Raw genomic sequence first — 18,190 nt, 5'->3', positions numbered from 1 at the left:
GTTAATCTCACAGTTTCAAACTACAATCCGGCCTCTAGTTCATAAATGCCAGAGGAGAACTGGCCCCCGACTGAGCCTGGGTTCTCCCAAGGTTTTTTTTTTTTTCTCCATTAGGTCACCTGATGGAGTTTTAGGACACCATTAGGCCGCTTGATGGAGTTTTTTCGGTTCCTTGCCACTGTTGCCTTTGGCTTGCTCAGTTGGGGATATTTTGGGGATATTTAATTTTATTCTATCAATCAATAAATTCCACTAGAAACAAACTTTGTTGTATTATTTTATTTTAATACTGTGAAGCTGCTTTGATACAATCTGTATTGTGAAAAGCGCTATACAATTATACTTGATTTGATTTGATTTGATTTGATCAATCTTTGAGGGTGAGCAAAAACGCACCGTTTTGTGTCTGTTCCTTTATATGTAAATGAGCTGCTGCTCCCGGCACAGGGGGCGGAGCTTCAACAGCTTGCACTCACACAGACATGCACTGAAAATTTCTAAAACTTTTAGTCTTTTATGTTCAAACCGAATTCAGACAATGATGGAGAGACTCAAGAAGAAGTGACAACATGTAGACAACATTTCTGAATGGTTAGTTGATGAATTTATGTAGCTGATGTGTAGTTATCTTCTAGTCATTGATTAGCATTCTGTCTTGCTAATCTATAAATTGTGTTCAGGGTTTATGTTTTAGGGTTGGTGATGTCACTAACCCGGGAGGAATGTCGTGTAGTCTCTATACCAGCCATTTGTTGTAGTCCTTAAAAAGTGAATCCTTTAAAAGCAAATATCTCCCTTTGCTTTGAACTTTGAGCGTTGTAACTTTGCAAATTTTGTTTATACTCAAACAGCAACATTACACACTAACTAAAGTTAAAAAAGTGAAATCATAACCAACCACCCCTTTAAGATCGATTATATACCTAAGAATAATCGAGTATTTGAGTCATAAATCCACTCGAGGGAAATGATGAGTCATGCCGTGTAGTTAGCAAAGTATGAATGTCATTGTAGAATGCTTATGCAGGTTGTTTGTAACTGATTTAAATGTTGCGCTTGTATTATTTAAACAGATATATTTGTTCTATACAGATTATGTTGGAATGGTGACTCACGAGTTATCAGTTGCATAAACATAGCCATTATGTTAAGACTGTGTCTTAAGAACTAGTATGATCAACTAGAAGTTAGTTAGGGGTAATCAGTCTTACTGTTTGGTGTCAAATTAGACCAATCTACGTTTTTATGTTACTGACTTTAAAAAGTTATTAACAGTTTTAAAGAATAAAATTGGATGACTAACTTGTAAGACTAGTCTTAACAGTTTATGCAACTGGCCACTGGTTAAGCTGGTGTATTGTGCTAGATAATGTTAAGCTGATAGACTTCATCAATAATGCTACTTTATACAGTAACATTTATTACTGTTTTGTTTGTTTTCAGCTACACACATACACTCAATTACACAATGTAAACCAATTACTTCCATCAAGCTGAGAGGCAACTACTACATTCAAATCTGCTGTCTAATGTATGTCTGTGCTGCCAAAGGAAGTTAAGTAAAGTGTTCAAACTGATATCTGCCTCCTGTCCTGTGTTCTGACCGACGCTCTAGGGCGGGAACTATAGCCTCCTAAGCACCTGTGGTCCTTTCTCTAAAATAATTGTGGTCTCAGCCTTGATAACTTGCGCAAGTAGCCTTGCTACAAAACTTAACTATGTTGGACGATTAAGTTGTTTTTCGAAAAGAAAAGCTGCAATTTCGACATATTCAAGCAGCCAGAATTATAGCCACGTTAATAACGTTTGTAAGAAACCAAACCGTTTGTAAATCCGTCAAGATTTAAGCGATAAGAGTATTAGTGTTCGTGCATCACTCATCTTACATCAGGTACCACAGAGCTCGCCAGAAAGCTTGCCTTCGAGACTCCGCCGTAAGACATCTAGCCTTTATTATGGATATCTATGCTCCGAACCATTGATTCGGAAGTCGGAACAAAAGATTCGCAAAGGTTTCGAATCTTCATGAAGCAGTGTTTTGAAATTGCCGTCACTAAATTAAGACTTTAAAATTAGTTTGTCAGGCAGAATTCTTAATGAATATTTGGTTGTTGTTGTTGTTGTCAAAAAAAAAAAAAAAAAAAAAAAAAACCCTGTAATCTATTGTTGGCGTTGGTGCGTTTTTTTATCCTCTTTTTTTATTTTATTTTTAATCTTTTTACGAGAAGTGCCATGGGATTTTTAATGACCGCAGAGAGTCAGGACCTCGGTTTAACGTCTCATCCGAAGGACGTTGATCTTTGACAGTAGCCTATAGTGTCCCCATCACTTTGCTGGTGTTTAGGAGGACCCGAGTGTGTCCGAGCATTAGTATTGGTACATACATAGTAATACATAGTAATATATAATTACTACAGTATAGGCTAAAGGCTAATTTTCATCTGTCCCAGCCAGTTCTTAAAAAGCAACCTAAAGACTTAAAAGAAAAAAGATTGCAAAAGTAACACTTAAAATGCAAAACAATGATAAAAAAATAAAATAAATAAATAGCTGACAAATCATGTTCTAATGCTCACATAACTGATTGTTGAAAAGCTACGGCTTCAAGTTAACAGTGAAAAGACAGATTCATTTCTCTAATGTGGCAGAGTGAAGTGAAGTTAAATTATTTAACCAGTCAGATGAGAAAAGCACTCGCGATCTTCCTCTGAGGAAAACACCGCTTTGAATGTCATGAAGAATAAGTCTTCAGTGGAGATCACATTAGTGCGTGCAGACAGCAAAAGTGAAACCTGAAACCTGAGGCCTACACACTCAGGGCCATACCCACCATTAAGGTCCATTAAGGTCCTAGAGGCCCGGTGCATATAGTAAAGTTAAAGTAGGTGAATTATGTAGGCTATGTAGCCTACTTGCCTTCCTGAGTTTTCAGAAGCAAACGCCCCCGAGATGACAACAACTAGAGGAATTAAAGCATAAAGCCACTGGAGGTCAGAGGAGGAGGAGTGAGCTGGAGCTGGACTGGAGGAAACTGGTGCTTCTGTAAGATACAAAAAGAAACAATTAGATGATTATAAACTGCAAATCAAATGATTCTTAACCTGACCCTGATTCTGCACATTAGCAAGTTAAACAGATATTATAGTATACTCACTGTTGTAGCAGTCACCTCACACACTTTCTTTCCAGTGTAGGCTTCTGCTTTATAGAGTCCTGATCTGGAGAAGTCCACATCTTGAATGATTACATATAGACCTTTTCCAACTATCAGTGAAACTCCAGGTCTGGGAGGATCATCGAAGACCCAAGGCTTCTGCGCAATAACTACAGCAGTGGTTCTCAACTCCAGTCCTCGGGACCCACTGCTCTGCATATTGTGTGTGTCTCCCTTATTTAACACACCTGGTTCAGATCATCAGCTCGTTAGGATAGACTCCATGAACTGAACTGAGTGTCAGATAAGAGAGACATCCAAAATGTGCAGAGCAGCAAGTCCCGAGGACTGGAGTTGAGAACCACTGAACTACAGTATATTCCTTCTTGTCTTTTTTAAAAATAATCTTCACTTCATCTGCTTTCTCCACTTCATCGATGTCGAAGGATATTGTAACATTCTGTCCATCGATCGCCTCGAACTTCGACCCAGCAACAACCAGAGCTGCGAATCAGAACCAGTGCATTAGAATAATGAGGAATAAACTGACAGTACCGTTTCTTTTGGTTACGAGTATCCGCAGATTAAATCTACAGTCTATCTCAGGGTGAGCTCCTGCTTATTGCTCTTGCAGGACATAGAAGTGATTTTGCGGGACTATGCGGGACACGTGTGTGAGAGATACATTTATTATAGCCTACTATTAAACAACGCATTGCTTGGTTATTTCCCCCGCTCGAGCTACAACATGACGGCTGCGCACATTTAAACGCCAATAGCTTTTTTAGGCTGTTATATTTCTTATTGTTGTGTTATTGCAATTTCAGGGGGGAATAACGGAGTGTCTTTACGCCAAGTGCGAAAAGCCTTTCTTGGCTGGCTGGGACAGTCAAAACTGGAAGACAGAAAGATGATTTTGACAGCGGTATAGTGTTGCGGTAAAGCTCGTGTCGGAGAGTTTTGAAGCAAATCGACCATCAGTTTGAATCCGCCTTTTATCGAACTCGCTCTACTTTTTCCCATCACTATCAGCTCGGAAAGCCATTTATTTTCAATGAAAATTTAAAAAAATATAAGAAAAGTGGAAATTAAGTTTCTACTGTGTGTTTAATAGTGTTTATCGGTTAGAGTCCTATAAAGGCGGCATTTAATAATCTTAATAAATATAATCATACACTGTTTTAATCGCGTTTCATGTAGGCTACAACAACACTGGGGTGCAAATAGCCTATCTGCCACTTTTTATAAGTATAAAATAGCATCTTACTAGCCTACTATTTAGCCTTATTCTATTGCAAAGAAAATAGGTCTATGCCTTCAGCTATTTTTACATAGTGTAAATAGAATCTTTCGCTGATTTCACTTAATGTAAATAGAATCTATCGCTATTAAAACTTAAATAATACAGACTTTATTAAAATTCGGGACACGGATTACGTCTTGCGGGACAAAGCTCCCGGTCACCCTGTAGTTTACCTACCTGAGAAAAAAGTGCCAAGTTGACAGCGACAATGGTTTTCATCTTTTGCTCAATAAATATACAAGTCTGCCCGAAGCTGAATCCCCGTTTGAGTTTCTTCACCGTACCGGTTGGCTTTATAGGCTAGCCTATGCATGGCTCCCTCCCAGAGCACAACAAAACAGCCAATAGGGAATGATCGACGCCTCACGCCTCCTCCCCTCTCCTACAAGCGGTTCTCTGGCGTTTAATACGCATTGGCTCGGTGTCCTGTCTGTCTGTCTGTGGATGTAAGTGTGTTTGAAACATTACGGCACCTATAAGCACTCGCGAATTTACTGAGTCCGCGGATAACCTTCCTATCGATCGCACGCAGGAGTGATAAATGCGACAATGGAAATCAAGTCAAAAACAGAGAGAATCCAGGTAATAGTAAAGGTAGTATCATTTTGATATTAGTGGAATAACATGGGAAGAGCGGGTGAGAAACGATTTGAATGCACAAGCAAGTCAATATAATAATTAGAGTATAAGTAAATATTACACATGATATAGGAAGAAGGAATTCGAGGGGGAGGGGGATGTGTAACATTTATTAAAGAAGGCCTATCAGAGAAATAGAAAACAGAAACGACAGCAGCATGGATTAAAGGAGTAGAACTGGTAATAGTTAATTATTATAATCCTTATAAAATGGTAAAATGAGACAAATTAATATCTAAATCACATTAGAGAGAATTCAGTAACAAGCATTAAAGGTCCCGTAATATGCCCCTTTTCACAAGATGTAAAATAAGTCTCTGATGTCCCCAGAGTGTGTATGTGAAGTTTCAGCTCAAACTACCCAACACATCATTTTTTACAGCATGTTTAAATTGTCATTTTTTGGGGCTCAGAAAAACTAGCTGTTTTAGTGTGTGCCCTTTAAATGCAAATGAGGTGCTGCTGGACGACCCAGGGGGCGGAGCTTCATGAGCTCGCGCTCAGTCTGTCAGGACCTGTCTATGGTCAGGACAAATTCATCTCACGGAATGATGATAATATCAGAAACTCTCAGTAATGGTGTTCATTTCGAGTCGGACAATAATGCCTACAGAGTCAGAGTGCTGTATAGAGATGAAACAGGTATAGTTTAGTAGTTTAATTACGGTTATTATAATGTATTTGTCATCTGCTTGTATGTATCCATTATTTATTAATAGCCTACAAGTCTGCTGTTTCGGACCAGGTCTGAATGATGATCAAACATATACTGATGAGTTTAATAAAGTTTATTGTACATCACACAAAAGATGAAGTGTCAGTTTTACTTCAGAAAATCACCGTAAGAGCTGAGTAAACAGAGTAGGCTAAGTTATAAGAAGTGCGCAAGTAGCCAGTAGAGTTGAGGGAGCATTCGTGTGGGCGGAGGTTAGTCAAGAAACGGTTCTAGTGACATCACTAAAGAAGGAAGTAGAGGGGTGTAGTCCAAACGGGCCGTTCGATGTAGTCGACTTCTGTTAAATAAAATATCTCGCTTGGCATTGAACTTTGGGCTTCATCATTTTACAGATATTATTTATGCTCTAACAGCAACATTACACACTAACTAAAGTTTGAAACATGGGATCACGAAGAACGGGACCTTTAATATTTTGTTGTGGAGATTATACTTCTCAGCATTACAGGTGGAGATACGAAAGATGCCAATCCATTTAAAGAGACAGTTCACCTAAAAATTTAAATTCTGTCATCAAGTTTGGTTCAAACCTGTATAAATTTCTTTGTTCTACTGAACACAAAATAAGTTATTTTGAAAAATGTTGGTTGATTGAAATGTCAATCACTCTATCATCATGACATGGATTATAGTCAGGAAAAGAAGACCCAAAAGTGGGAATATGTAGCAAATCAAACTTGTGACTCCTGGCCTAATGGTGTTTCCCCGGAAGGTGTTGTGCCAAATTCCGACCCCCTGCCAAATTATTAGGCCTACCCCCTAGTTGAAATCAGTACCCTATTACCTAATCCTAACCCCGCCCCTAATCCTAACCCCTCCCCCACAACTAATCCTAAACCTACCAATGCTAGAGGGGTAATAATTTGGCCGGTGTCGAAATTCGGCTCAACACCTGTTTTAGCCTAAATAATTTGTAACTAAAACTATTAATGCATTTTAAGTTAATTGAAATAAAGCTGAACATAAAATGGGCCTATAATAATTAACTGGGAAGAAATAAAAACTTAAACTATACTTAAACTGAAAAATAGCTAAATTCTATATAAATAGCCTAATTTAATATATCACAAATTAAGCCGTGTGGAAATCGTTACTCAAACCCCGCGTTTGGATATCAGTCATAACCTTTTTTACTGTATATGGTCATAACTCATATCTTCATTCAAAAACAAATGACACTAAACTTGTGTTTTGGCCGTGAGTGCGTTAATAAATGAATAATATGTTGTTTAAAGAATAATCATACCCACAGAGGAACAAACAGAAGTCCTCATCATCTTCCAGAGAGCAGACACACAGCAGATGGACAAACACTCGAGATTGAAGAGCCTGGTCATAACTTTTCTTTATGACTCAAAGCAGACACTGATATCAGTCATAACAGCATTAGTGCAGTGACTTATGACTAAGGTAATAAATCATGTACTTATATGGTTGATAGTGGAGAGCAGCAGAAGAACACAGACACAGACAGGATGATTGTTTAAAAGCATTTTAACTCTTTGCTAATCCAATTAGCTCATCCAGGGTAGTCGTCAGTAACGTTAAAGGAACACTCCACCGTTTTTTGAAATAGGGCTTATTCACCTTCTTTCCTACATTTAAATAGGTGGGCACATGCATTTTTGTCTCAGTGCATGCATTGTTTTAGTTTGACAGGGTCGGCGCTAGCTTAGCTTAGCATAATGAATGGAATCCTTTGTTGCCAGCTAGCATGTCCTGAGTAAAAGTGATATAAAAAATAGAAAAAAATCACCTAATTACTTCTTGTGGCCTGCGTATTCACAACAAGTACAAATAGCGATACAGATTAACACTAGGCGATTTCCTAGGCAGATATTGACTTATATATTAAGGACTATATTAGGGGGAAGCACAGGCGAAGCACTGCTACTTGGGCGTGATATCTCTGCGCCCAAGTAGCAGTGCTTCGCCTGTGCTTCCCCCTAATATAGTCCCAAGTCAATATCTGCATAAGAAATCGCCTAGTGTAAATCTGCATCACTATTTGTACCTGTTGTGAATACGCAGGCCACAAGAAGTAATTAGGTGTTTTTTTTTTTTTTTTATATATTACTTTGGCTGCGTCCGAAATCGCGTACTATGTGAGTAGGTACTACATTTAAATTAGAACGTACTTCGCGACCGTTAAAAAAGTACGTTCTATATGAATACGGGTAGTATGAATGGAGTCCGGACGTACTACATGCGCCATGTTGGTATTGTCACGTAACATGCGCGGTCACATCAGCGCGAAAATTTAAAGAGCCCATTCCACTGACTGCACCAACTGAGCAATGTTTTTAGTTCTTCTTTCCGCTTTCGTCTGCGTTTTTACTTCGTTCGTGCTCACAATTCAGAGTCGTCGGTCAGTTGCTCGCACACACACAAACCTGTGAACAATGACAGAGGTTGATTTTTGGTAAGGAAAAAGTAATTTATTTGCTTGTGATATTACCATCAATGAATAAACATGAATGAATCAATAGTATGCGTGTGTTTATCTCTGTCGATTCATTCATGGATGGCAATATCACAGTGTGTGTGTGTGTGTGTGTGTGTGTGTGTATATATATATATATATATATATATATATATATATATATATATATATATATATATATATATATATATATATATACACACACATGCATATATATATATATATATATATATATATATATATATATATATATATATATATATATATATATATATATATATACACACACACAGTGAACTGTAGGGTAACACACTGAGGTCAGATACAATACACACACACACACACACACACACACACAGTGAACTGTAGGGTAACACACTGAGGTCAGATACAATACACACACACACACACACACACACACACACAGTGAACTGTAGGGTAACACACACTCATTCATAAGTGTATATATGAAGACTTCAGACGTAAAAGCAAAAAATTCTTCTAAAATGAGCATTTTTATCAAGCTTGTATTATTTAGGTTCAGTAATTTCACTTTGACAATTAATAGGTCCTTTTCATTGCCATTAAAGTGAAATAACTGAACATAAACATACAAGCTTGATAAAAATAATCAAACTAGAAGAAAATTCCAGATGGCACTTAGAGGCTTTTACATCTTAAGTATTCATATATATATATATACACACACACACACACATACATACATAAGAAATGGATCATATACATATAATACATACATACATATTATATTTCAATTCAAATTGTATTCTAAAATAAACTATGAACACATTTACAGATTGTGAGCCCTACAAACTACTGCTCCAATTCTTCATCTATATTTTAAAGATGGAGCTGACCTCCACCCCGACCTCCACCTTTCACGGTAGTCCATCCAGTCACTGATTGCGACCATGGGTGGAAAAAAAGCACATCGAGGTGCTGGTGTTCTAGCTACATATCACATATTTGAGCTTAATTTTTTTACAAATTATTTACTTTAAATTTGGGTAGGAAAAATACAAGTGGAAATCCAAAAATTACCCAAGGTGTAAAGTTCTCATCTTGTACACATGCTTTTAAAGAAACAGATTTTAAATTATTTTAAAGTGATACCCAACAAATGAGATTGTTAGTAAGAAAGTGCCATTAGATCTTTTAGAAACCTGTGAAGGTTACCTTACTGAAGCTGCTGACGTTCATTTTCTTCCCTCAAGATGACACTTTAATAAAAAAAGTTTTAAAACTTTTGCTTTTGGTGGTGCTTTAAGCTCTATTATACTACTTTGTGCCAACGTTTTGTGATTTTGTTTTAAGCTTTGTATTCTGTATCCATTTAAAAGTTAAATAATATACAAAAATAAAGCAAATACATTTTAAAGGTGTCTGGTGTGTGTGGGTATTTCTCTTCAGTGTGGCACTCATATTTTTCAGATATACCTGCAATTTGCTTTTCAAAAAAAAAAAAATCTGGAATCTGCCACAAAATAAGTGCACACACAACACCCTTTAAAAATATTAATTACTCCATGCCACATATTAAACACTTTACAACTGACAATCTAACTACTGTAAATCCCTGGGAATTAAGTGTTTTGTAATAAAACTTGCTAAAACAGCATTACAAAATGAATTTACTAACAAATAAATGGAAAGAGAGTGTGTAACATTTGTTTTCTTTATTCAAATTTTGTTTTAGCAATTATTTCTAAAAGCTGAAGGAATCTTTCCTCTCTCTCGTCGCTCTTTCTTTTCTTTCCTCCCTTTCATTAGCCACTCTCCACTCTATAAGAACACAGGTGTGGTCATCAGCCCCCTGCAAAATCAACACAGAATTTAACATTAGTGATGAACCATGGTCAATCTATATTATTAAATTAATATTAATATTACATGGACAAGTTGAGGTACACTTGATAAGTAGCTTGCTACGTAGCCAACACATACTACATCAACACTGGTAAGGAGAAATAAAATCGTTGTAAAATTAAAAAATAAAAGTTTTGTAACCCTCTCATTTAACTGAGAAACAACGTCGTTGTTTAAATAAAACAGTGTTAACTAACGTTAACTTAGCTGACAGGCATTAGCTCGTTCTGTTCGGTAATAATAATAATAATGATAAAATTGTCATTTTGCAGCCAATTCACAAACTTGTACCCTCGATTTACATTATTTAAACTTTTAACAAGTCAATCGTTTACTTATATGATGTTAAACGAATACAATTTAACCACAAATAAACAAAAAGTGTGTTGTAAAGTACTTACACTTGAAAACAGCCGCGTCTCCGTTTTCCGTCATTTTCAAATATAACGACGACAACTCCTCTCCCGTGGCATCATGGGATAGTGAAGTGTCCATCATATGCGCACTTCAGAATCTCGCCGGATGTAGTAGGTCATCCGGGTACTTCTCGCCTACTGTTTTTCGAATTCTATGATTTCGGACATACTACTCTGCTCGCGTACTGTTTTTCGCATACTATATAGTAGGGAAGTATTCGATTTCGGACGCAGCCTTTTACTCAGGACATGCTAGCTGGCAACAAAGGATTCCATTCATTTTGCTAAGCTAAGCTAGCGCCGACCCTGTCAAACTAAAACAATGCATGCACTGAGACAAAAATGCATTTGCCCACCTATCTAAATGTAGGAAAGAAGGTGAATAAGCCCTATTTCAAAAAACGGTGGAGTGTTCCTTTAACAGCAGCGAACTAATGTGAATGTAAATGCTGGCAGCCACATATAATGATCACACAGACATTGAGGAGTATACAGATACGGTCACTTCTTACATCAGTAAGTGCATTGATGATGTGACACACACAAAAACCATCATCACTCGGGCTAATAAGAAGCTGTGGCTGACAGTTGGGGGCTAGAAACAAAGCCTTCAGGGCTGGAGATGAAACTGGCCTGAGAACAGCGAGAGCCGACTTGTCCCGTGGCATCAGGAAAGCAAAACAGAATTGCACAAACAAGATTACCCATCATCAAGCAGGGCTCAGTAGTTTCGGGATTTCTTCGCTGTATTCTCACTTTTTGCTCGCAGGTTTCTCTCTAGAGCTCCCCCCACAGTTTCGGAATAGATATTTGACAACACTGTTGTAAAAACTTGTTGGCGATTCTCAGACACCAGAGGCTAGTAGATCAACAACATCAAAGCAGATGGGACATTCTTTAAAACGTCTTCTTCATTCGGGTTCGAACAGCGTGAGGGAGCGCAATAATGACAGCATTTTAGCAGATTTTTTTTTGGCCGTAAAGCAATTGTTTACATCGCGAGACCTGATATCACGCGATACTTCCTGACGCGGCGGCCGCCGGCCCGCCGGCTCAAAGTTGCAAGTGCGGATTTTCCGCTCACGGGCATCAGGGGGGTGCGAAACGACCACCATTCAACCCGAAATAAGTAATATAACCATTCCAATGACTCCGAAGCTGTTCAGTTAAGGTAAAAAAGTTACTTAGATCACCTTTAAAGAGTTGGATTCCCATGCTAAACATGGACAAAGTTTCAAAAATTAAATTGTACGTTTGAAGGAGTATTTCTGTACCAAAAATACTCCTTCCGGTTTGTCACAAGTTTCGGAAAGTTTTTTTTGAGTATGGGCCTGTGTGACGTCAGATGGGGCGGAATTTCCTTATATGGGTCCTAAGGGCACTTCTCCCGGAATAGCGTGGGCGCGCACGCATCCGTAGACCAAAGAGAGAAGAGAGCGAAAGCAGTTCGCCATCAAAGCGCTCTGCTCGGCTTTAGGGAAGTCAGTGTCACCAAAGAAGTGTGTTTTTGGTTGCCAGGGCAAGACAACCCTGCACAGATTCCCAAAGAACCCGGCGTTAAGGGACCAGTGGATGGAGTTTGTTTTTCCAGAGCATCAACGGAGTTGTGCAAGTGTTCTTGTTTGTTCCCTGCATTTCGATGATGATTGTTTTATAAACAAAGCCCAGATCGACGGATTTGCAGATCGTCTAATGCTTAAGGATCGAGCAGTCCTGATAAAGGTTCACGGTGGTGCGTTGGAACCGCAGGCGGTGAGTAAAACTGCTTCTGTCTTTGTGTTGTTAGCTCGGCGCATAAGCACAGCTTTAGCTTCACCCACACGGCACGCCTCCAGCCGCTCGTTTTTTTCCGGAAAGACTCGGTACAGCCTATCTTTATTTTATAAATATAATAAAACTAAAGACTTTTTGGAGATATGAAGGATGCAATACTACTCTATAGGTACTCAAGATTAACATGAGATTGACTGAAAATGAGTGTTTCACCCCCCCTTTAAGAGGTACTTTGCAAGGTTTGAGGCACAAAACAACACACGGCCACAGAAGATCCCACCTTCTCCTGATGACCAGGTTTTGTGTCTGTCTGCCGCCAGCGTGAAGAGAACACTCTACACTATTAACACTCGCAAGGCAGCAGGTCCAGATAACATCGGGTCGTGTGCTGAAGGATTGTGCAGAGGAGTTGAAGGATGTCTTTAACACTTCTCTGAGACAGGCTGTTGTTCCATCATGCTTCAAGACCACCACCATCATACCTGTGCCAAGGAAACCCTTTCCATCTTGCTTTAATGACTATCGCCCTGTGGCATTGACTTCTATCATTATGTAGTGTTTTCCACCAACCCTGGACCCTTTCCAGTTTGCATATAGAGCCAAACGCTCCACAGAGGATGCAATCTGCTCCGCTCTCCTTACTCACCTGGACTCAAAAGATTCATATGTGAGAATGCTGTTCATAGAGTTTAGTTCAGCATTCAATACCATAATTCCACAACAACTTCCACAGTAGCCTACGAGTTGGCAACAACACCTCGAGCAGAATCATACCGAGCACAGGGCTGTGTGCTCAGTCCCCTGCTCTTTACCTTGCTGACTCATGACTGCACACCAACCTACAGCACAAATCACATGGTAAAGTTTGTGGACGATACAACACTGGTGGGACTCATCACTAAGGATGATGAGACCCAGTACAGGAAGGAGGTTAGTATTTTGACCACGTGGTGCAACGTGGAGACAACAACCTGCTGCTGAATGTCAGCAAGACCAAGGAAGTTGTTGTCGATTTCCGGAGAGGCCACACTCAGCATTGACCATCTGACCATTGACCATCAAGGGGGCTGCTGTAGACAGAATGAGTAGCACCAAATTCTTGGGGGTGCACATCAGTGAAGACCTCTCTTGGAATACTAAACTGGTGAAGAAGTCCCAGCAGCGCCTCTACTTTCTCATCAGCAGGGTTAATAACATCTGTGCCTCACTAAAAGTGAGCGAATGTATGACTATTCCTTTTAACCATTAAATGAACAATGTCAAAATCAGTTAGAATAATCACATGTAACAATTTACTATTTCAGATATCAGAGATCAATTCCACAATCAATTCAAATATCTAGAACATAATTATACATTGGTTACACCAAAGAATCTTACCCAGCTTGTACCTGAGATAGAGAGAGAGAAAGTTAAAGAAAGAGAAAGAGAGAGAGAGAGGGGGAGAGAGAGGGAGAGAGAGGGAGAGAGACAGAGAGAGAGAGAGAGAGACAGAGACCACCTATTCCATTTGTGTCCAGCAAAGAAGTGCCCAGAGAGAGAACGAACACCTTCTTTTATCCTGTTTGACCAGGTGACATGGGGGATGGGGGAGACCACCCTCAAATGGCTCTGAAACAGTTTTCTCTAAACTTCTATAAACCTTATTACCTTTTATTTTATCTATCTGGATATGAGGTATCTGTACCACTCACTTTGAGACATTTCAAATGACACCAAAAACATAACAGTCAATGATAAACATTCACATTAAACCATGTTCTTGTGTGAGTACCTAGTATTTTGTGAGAGGAAGTGAGGTTGTATGGGGGAGGTCGAATGTTAATTATCCAGCAGGGCCCTTTTGTCATAGGCCAGGCCCCAACCAGTATTTTCAGTCTTACAGTGAAACCAATTGTTTTTGTGTGCAGATCTCAGAGCCTAGGCTGCCTACAGAGACGCGTTTTTTGACGGCCTGCTTATGGGGCGGGCAGCTAGCGGATCGTTAGGAAAGATTAGATGAATGTGAGATCATTTATGTTTGGGTCTGAAATTTGCTGATACAACCTTTAAATGAGCGAGAGCCCCCCCGCCCATCATGTGCACATTCTACCGAGGCACCATTGAGAGTATCATAACCAGTTGTATCGCTGTGTGGGGCGGAAGCTGCACCAACTACAACAGGAACTCACTGCAGCGCATAGTAAACACAGCTGAAAGGATCATTGGTGCCTCCCTTCCCTCCTTGCAGGACATGTACAATCTCCGCCTTACCCGCAAAGTAAGCATGATTGTGGGCGATATCAGCCATCCTGCGCACAGTTTTTTCAGCCTCCTGCCCTCTGGGAGAAGATATCGGAGCCTCTGTGCTGATTCCACCAGACTCATGAACAGTTTTATTCACCAGGCTGTCAGGCGGCTGAACTCTCTCTCTTCTCTTCCACCCCCGCCCCCATAATCTCTATTTACTGTATCTACACCATTATATTATAGGTCATTCTATACTTTTGTATCTCATATATACTTTTTAAAACCTGGGTTGCTGCTAATTCTTGTATATAGGAATATTGTACTATCGTTCTAGAATACAGGAAGTCTTTCTCTCTGCTGTATTGGTTTTTAAGTATTTTGTTTTTCTTAAAAAATTGTGTGTAGCCTATTGTATTTTATTTATTTATGTTTATATTTTACCGTGGGTTGATTAGTGAGAAAAGCAAATTCGATTTCTTTGTATGTCTGGTATATGTGAAGAAATTGACAATAAAGTTGACCTTGACCTTGACCTTGAAATACTGAGGAAGAGTGAGATAGAGGACAACATTGTTTAAGTGGCGGCTGGTGTGCTCTTCCTCTTTTTCTCTCCTTCAAAAACCTCTGAATATTTCTCTTCAGCACAGTCATTAAATTCTACCCTGTTATGGATATGTTATTTGTTTGAATCTCTTTTTGTTAGTCTATCTATCTTTGAACATGACATACTTTAGGGCGTAGTATAAGTAGGCGAATTGGGACGCAGCACAGATTTGATTTTTTAATTTCTATCATATTTTTCAGATATACTGGGTGCATTTAATATTTCAAACACACAAATACTTACAATTTGTATACATGATTTATGTATGAATTTACTTGTTTATTTATTGCGTGTGGCTCATAAACTGTGGTCTGTGGTCACAGCCAGCGCTGGTTAAAGGCCTATGTTTCACAATGTCTTCTAAGAAATATTAATGTAAAAATGTAATTATAGCTATTGCTATTACGGTTATATAGGGAAAAAAAACATTTGTCATGAATTATAGTAAATTTATAAAACTTTATTATGGCTCAGTATTTTTTTTACGTGGTCTTGGTTTTTGGAAATACCCCACAAACACACAGAACTGACAGAATTGCCCACTTCACCTCTAACCACAACATCCGGTCTCCGGTTGAACAAGTGCTTTAGCAGGTGCGCGAGACTGACATGAACTCTTCATTGTGGTAAATGGGGATAAGAACACTTCCACTCTATTATCCGGAGAACCAGAATATGTTTTTGTTGTTGTTGCAAATTTAGTTTTTCATTACATTGTTTGGAGAAGAAACTAATTGAATAGACATTTTTGAAAAAAATATATTTTATTCTGCTATGTCTTCTGTAGAGGACACCATGACCATTTATTAAGAAAATGAAAAGACACAAATAGGCATAAATTATTATTTTTTTTCACCAATCAGTTTTTATATTAAGTTTTTTTTTTTCTCACCCCCAAACTTTGTATAAAGATGATTCCGAACTATGAAAGATATAACAGAATAAATTGATATCCCATTTTACTTTATGCAATATGTGGGTAAAATAGCCATAAATGTGTAGTGCCATTCAACACAATGTATCTTATTTGCATATTAATATGTTATTGGGGCAAAATAACATTTAATAATGGGACTAAAAATGTAATGATTGGGAATATTTTCATAAGCATATTAATATATAATTTCACTTGTTGCGTCTCCCAGAATGCCTGATTAACATAATTTAAGTCCTGGTGTCTTTACAGTGGTCATGTATGAATTATGAAATCAATGCCCTGTTTCGTAACAGAAAGTCATATTCTGATTAGAAACCACATAAGAGATGTTGCTTTATGACAAACCATTTGGAAATGAGTCATATTTAATAATAATAATAAACTTTATTTTATATTGCACCTTTAAATGTTGATTCTCAAGGCATTTCACACAGAAAAGGATATAATGTATAAAGGTAAAAGGTAAATTTATAAATTACAAGAGAAATAAGAACATCAAAAGCCTAAACTGAACATACAAAATATACAATATAGCCTACTACAAAATCACATTTAAGCAAGTAAAAAAAAGTGACTGTTAAAGTGACATCCAGACTGTTAAAGCTGTGAGATTAATGTTCTCAGAGAAATTCACTCAAATATAACATCCTCTTCATATAACACACTTCAATATAACACACTACATCTCTGTAACCACAAGCCAGTTTTCTGAAAGAAAGTGCTGTAACAGCGATGCCTGTGTACAGTAAAGATCTGTGTGTTTCATCTGTGTGAGAATCTTTCATGATAACCAAATTCAGACCAATTATTTTCCCTTTATAAAGACTGCAAGTATACGCGTATCCTAACATAAATCATGTGTGGATCTGATTGAAGATCTGCTGTAGAAGCTTTTGTTCATCTCTGATACATCAAACCCACAACCATTGGTATGAGACTAGGGTGGCCTTACGGTTGCGTGAAACACCTGAGGAAGGTGAAAGACAAGAGTACTCTCACACAAGAGGCGTCTGTCACACAAGAGAGGTGTGTCAAAAACCTGTGGATATTACCGCCACTTCCAGTGTGTGCAAGGCCAGAGAAGTGCATGAAGAGCGCCTTTAAAGGGGATAAATGACGGCCCCATGGTGTGTCCCACACAGGGAAGGTATTAAAAACTAGGCCTATATGAATTAAAAAAAGGTGCACTGAAAAAAAGCCATGACTTATTTGTTTTAAATAAATAACTAAAAAAATACTTATTCTGGTGTTCGCCTACAGATGGCGATGTTGTTTCTGAATACTAAACAGTTGAATGAGAAACATTTTTCCTGTAAAAAAGGACTGATTGACCACTTTCTCTGATGGAGAAAAGTTGAGAGTGAAGAAAAATTATCAGGGTGGAAAACAATAAACCTGTTATAATCATTTTACAATAAAGCCATTATTTTAACATAATTAGCTCACACAAACTAACACAGCAATATTTATTTGTTATTGCATTTATTACTTGTTAATGTTAGGCTAGTTAATAGACATACAAATGTTCATTTCTGAACGGGCAGGTGCTCATGAGCTGAGAAGTTAAATTGTTAGAGAGAATTCAGTCACAAGCATTAATAATTTGTTGTGGAGATTATCCTTCTACTCCAGCATTACAGGTGGAGATGCGAGAGATGCAAATCCATTTAAAGTAATAGTTCATCTAAAATTGAAAATTCTGTCATCAAGTTGTTCCAAACCTGTATACATTTCTTTGTTCTGTTGAACACAAAAGAAGATATTTTGAAAAATGTTGGTAACCAGACAGTTGTAGGGCACCATTGACTTCCATTGTGTGGAAAAAAGCTATGGAATAAGAAACTATGAAAAGGAATGAAACATGCTTTTTGTAATCATTCTTTTAACAAGTGATCACAGAAAATATATTTCATACAAAAAGAAACATGTGAATATCTAGTTCATATTCCTGCTGCTCATCATCGCTCACACACACTCTTCCTCGTGTGTGAATGAGCATGGCCGCACTGAACTCTGGGCCGGTTCTGCTCGGGTCTCCTCTACAGAGAGAGGAACATCCAGAGACTGAT

At 38.3% G+C, this 18,190-nt stretch overlaps 1 protein-coding gene across 1 annotated transcript in view; it reads left to right on the top strand.

Annotated features, from left to right (window-relative positions):
• The window catches only part of LOC311072984 (uncharacterized protein), a 1,552,487-nt gene that overhangs the window by 644,880 nt on the left and 889,417 nt on the right, over nt 1-18,190 (top strand). Inside the window, exon 2 of the transcript XR_014604086.1 lies at nt 12,192-12,323. The gene's annotated coding sequence lies outside the window, so the exon portion shown is untranslated. The remainder of the gene's footprint in view (nt 1-12,191; nt 12,324-18,190) is intronic.

This window comes from Abramis brama (assembly GCF_963993115.1).
Source record: "Abramis brama genome assembly, chromosome: 22".
Classification (NCBI taxonomy): Eukaryota; Metazoa; Chordata; class Actinopteri; order Cypriniformes; family Leuciscidae; genus Abramis; species Abramis brama.
This window is presented reverse-complemented; position numbering and strand designations above follow the sequence as displayed.